Source organism: Choristoneura fumiferana, chromosome 11 (genome assembly GCF_025370935.1).
Source record: "Choristoneura fumiferana chromosome 11, NRCan_CFum_1, whole genome shotgun sequence".
NCBI classification, from domain to species: domain Eukaryota; kingdom Metazoa; phylum Arthropoda; class Insecta; order Lepidoptera; family Tortricidae; genus Choristoneura; species Choristoneura fumiferana.
Window position 1 is genome coordinate 2577524 of NC_133482.1, and position 4933 is coordinate 2582456.

General features: G+C 30.4%; 1 protein-coding gene across 1 annotated transcript in view; it reads left to right on the forward strand.

Annotated features, from left to right (window-relative positions):
* The window catches only part of LOC141432488 (cyclin-dependent kinase-like 4), a 66095-nt gene that overhangs the window by 51359 nt on the left and 9803 nt on the right, over positions 1–4933 (forward strand).

The window sequence follows — 4933 nt, forward strand, 5'->3', positions numbered from 1 at the left end:
AATATTTGGTCGTTATAACAATATAATACAATTACTTTTGTGTTATAATATAATTTATTTATTTTAATTTTGGTTTGCGATACAGAAACATTTTGTTTGTATTTACTTGTGTCAATAATACCTTTTTTAACTGTTTGATCCCAGCCGTGTAGTGTTGTGGATAAAGTTTTTTATATATATATCTATCTATCTATCAGGGGCTGCCCTGAGCAAACATCATATTTTTTATACAAATAGGCTATAGTTTGTATAAAAAATACGATGTTTGCTTTAACTGGGTGTTTTAATAAATGTATTTAATTAAGTATGTATCTAAATAAATGACCCGGATAACTCACGTCTTAAATCGAGTTTGCTCCGAAGACGAAGGGCTACGGATTAGCCCGAACATGTCGAGCTAAACTCGATTTAAGACGTGAGTTATCCAGGTCATTATATTATTATTATTATTATTATTATTATATTATTATTATTATATTATTAAGTATGTTCCGTTGCCACGAGTATGTTTATGCGTAGGCAACAGAAGCCTTCATCCATCAACAGTGTGATTAACATGGACTCTGGCCAGCAAAAGCGTCACGAAAAACCACGGCCAATTAAAAAAAATGAGGCTGACAACACTTGTGTTGTACACTGATTAAACAATGTTGATATTTAAGATATAAGATTATTTAAATTATCCAGATATTAAATTATACTTGGGACTCTTCAAGCTGCATCAAAATTTATATGGTAATGTGTTAACGTTGATGAATGCACTTTATAGTCATACTTGTTAAAGACAAAATGCTGCACTTCGTGAAGAAAGCAAGCCGCTTTGCACAGTGATAGTACAGACTAAACTGAGTGATTTGACTCGCAGCAGCGGAAGTTTCACCCCTTAGGAACAGAGATGGCGCCACTTCTTTAAAAAATATTTCAAAAAATTCTACAAGCTAAAGTAATAACCGATTTCAATGTTTAATATCTCAAATGAGAGCCTATTATATACGTTACTTATAAAAAAATACAAAAAAATATTTACAAAAAACTTTTGTCAAAAAACGCCATCTTAAGTTTTTTTTTCTTACCTGATTTGTAGTTTTTACTTGATTGCTTAAAAAAACTGTATGCAACATGAATGGTTTAATGCATGTACATATTACTGAGTACATAACGAGTATTTAAAAAAAATCCGACACCGATACCTATCATATTTAACGAAATATGACAGTTTAAATGTGAGCACAAATTTCTTTAAAAAATATTTCAAAAAATTCTACAAGCTAAAGTAATAGACCGATTTCAATGTTTAATATCTCAAATTAAAGCTCATAACATTCATTATTTACAAAAAAATATAAAAAAAATATTTACTGAAAACTTTTGGCAAAAAACACCATCTCAAGTTTTTTTTTCTTACCTGATTGGTAGTTTTTATTTGATTGCTTAAAAAAACTGTATGCAACATGAATGGTTTAATGCATATACATATTACTGAGTACATAATAAGTATTTAAAAAAAAATTCGACACCGATACCTATCATATTTCACGAAATATGAAAGTTTAAATGTGAGCACAAATTTCTTTAAAAAAATTCAATAAATTCTACAAGCTAAACTAATAAACCGATTTAAATGTTTAATACCCAAATTAAAGCTCATAAAATTCATTATGTAGAAAAAAATATTAAAAAAATATTTACTGAAAACTTTTGGCAAAAAACGCCATCTTAAGTTTTTATTTCTTACCTGATTGGTAGTTTTTACTTGATTGCTTAAAAACATTGTATGTTGTATGCAACATGAATGGTTTAATGCATACTTATATATATTTCTGAGTAAATAACAAGTATTATAAAAAAAAACCGACACCGATACCCTTCATACTTCACGAAATATTTAAGTTTAATTGTGCACGCTTTTCTTACAAATAAATTTCAACGAAATCTTCAAGTGAAACTAGTACTCTGATTATAATGTTTAATGTTAAATGAAAAGAAGAACGAAATTACCTAATTTATTAAAAAAAAGTTTTTTCCTGGTGTTACGAAAAAATATAATTACTTTAAAATTAGTAATTATTAAGACAATAAATAAAAACTATACCGTTTCCGGCATAGTTGGTTCTGAGATGTAATATATATTGCTTAGTAGTTGGCGAATTTATTTAAAAATTAGCTTTTTATGTGATAGGTAGGGCTACAGCTTATAGATATGTCACATTTGAAATAAAAGACTATGAACATCAATGTTCATCAAATATTTAAATTAAAACCTATAAGTCCTCTTCGGGTTCATCGGCAGATGTAGAACTGAAAAGGAAAAGTCGTTTTGAAGTACTTGTGCTATTCCAATACTACAAAATCACAGATCTTTTAGACACGGACTGTGTTGCTGTAATTACTGTTGAATTATTTTTGTGCCTAGTTGATTACCATTAGATCTAAAATTTTGTGCCTACCTGTGGAAATCAGTGGTCAGCATACAAAATAACCCTGCATTGAATATTATATTAACTTACTTTTGATTTGTACAGCCACCTTTGCAGGATTTACACTGGGCAGTGCATGGTAAGCTGACCCGACGACACCCACAACGCATGGTATCGCAGCCAGATTTGCAGCCACAATGGTCCAAGAGGCTTAATTGCGACCAAATCGCTGTAACTGCCGACAATTCTGGAGTCCTTCTCTTTTGCCTTAGTCCATCCCCAAGAAGATGGACATGGTATGGACATGCTCTCTATAAACATACACTGCGTGCAGCTTACCAAGCGGGCCAAATATGGAGAAACGCTCTGAAACCAGAAGTTTCCGTACCATGTCCATCTTCTTGGGGATGGACTAAGGCAAAAGAGAGTTGGCAAAAGAAAGTAAGCCTCTTGGACCATTAAGTATTGTGGCTGCAAATCTGGCTGCGATACCATGCGTTGTGGGTGTCGTCGGGTCAGCTTACCATGCACTGCCCAGTGTAAATCCTGCAAAGGTGGCTGTACAAATCAAAAGTAAGTTAATATAATATTCAATGCAGGGTTATTTTGTATGCTGACCACTGATTTCCACAGGTAGGCACAAAATTTTAGATCTAATGGTAATCAACTAGGCACAAAAATAATTCAACAGTAATTACAGCAACACAGTCCGTGTCTAAAAGATCTGTGATTTTGTAGTATTGGAATAGCACAAGTACTTCAAAACGACTTTTCCTTTTCAGTTCTACATCTGCCGATGAACCCGAAGAGGACTTATAGGTTTTAATTTAAATATTTGATGAACATTGATGTTCATAGTCTTTTATTTCAAATGTGACATATCTATAAGCTGTAGCCCTACCTATCACATAAAAAGCTAATTTTTAAATAAATTCGCCAACTACTAAGCAATATATATTACATCTCAGAACCAACTATGCCGGAAACGGTATAGTTTTTATTTATTGTCTTAATAATTACTAATTTTAAAGTAATTATATTTTTTCGTAACACCAGGAAAAAACTTTTTTTTAATAAATTAGGTAATTTCGTTCTTCTTTTCATTTAACATTAAACATTATAATCAGAGTACTAGTTTCACTTGAAGATTTCGTTGAAATTTATTTGTAAGAAAAGCGTGCACAATTAAACTTAAATATTTCGTGAAGTATGAAGGGTATCGGTGTCGGTTTTTTTTTATAATACTTGTTATTTACTCAGAAATATATATAAGTATGCATTAAACCATTCATGTTGCATACAACATACAATGTTTTTAAGCAATCAAGTAAAAACTACCAATCAGGTAAGAAATAAAAACTTAAGATGGCGTTTTTTGCCAAAAGTTTTCAGTAAATATTTTTTTAATATTTTTTCTACATAATGAATTTTATGAGCTTTAATTGGGATATTAAACATTTAAATCGGTTTATTAGTTTAGCTTGTAGAATTTATTGAATTTTTTTAAAGAAATTTGTGCTCACATTTAAACTTTCATATTTCGTGAAATATGATAGGTATCGGTGTCGAATTTTTTTTAAATACTTATTATGTACTCAGTAATATGTATATGCATTAAACCATTCATGTTGCATACAGTTTTTTTAAGCAATCAAATAAAAACTACCAATCAGGTAAGAAAAAAAAACTTGAGATGGTGTTTTTTGCCAAAAGTTTTCAGTAAATATTTTTTTTATATTTTTTTGTAAATAATGAATGTTATGAGCTTTAATTTGAGATATTAAACATTGAAATCGGTCTATTACTTTAGCTTGTAGAATTTTTGAAATATTTTTTAAAGAAATTTGTGCTCACATTTAAACTGTCATATTTCGTTAAATATGATAGGTATCGGTGTCGGATTTTTTTTTAAATACTCGTTATGTACTCAGTAATATGTACATGCATTAAACCATTCATGTTGCATACAGTTTTTTTAAGCAATCAAGTAAAAACTACAAATCAGGTAAGAAAAAAAAACTTAAGATGGCGTTTTTTGACAAAAGTTTTTTGTAAATATTTTTTTTGTATTTTTTATAAGTAACGTATATAATAGGCTCTCATTTGAGATATTAAACATTGAAATCGGTTATTACTTTAGCTTGTAGAATTTTTTGAAATATTTTTTAAAGAAGTGGCGCCATCTCTGTTCCTAAGGGGTGAAACTTCCGCTGCTGCGAGTCAAATCACTCAGTTTAGTCTGTACTATCACTGTGCAAAGCGGCTTGCTTTCTTCACGAAGTGCAGCATCCGGCCAAAAAATGGCCTTAACAAGTATGACTATTAGGCCCTTGGTAAATTTTATGACCTTGTCAGTGCCCATTTACGACAGTCAGACGAATCAATTTTGGACAAATTGTCATTTGAATATATCTTCTAACTTTGCATTTTGAGGGTGGTAGGAGGTTTGAATTAAACAAAAAATAATTTATTTATTTCTTATAGCAGAAGTATCAAATTATCTAAGCCGGGCTAGA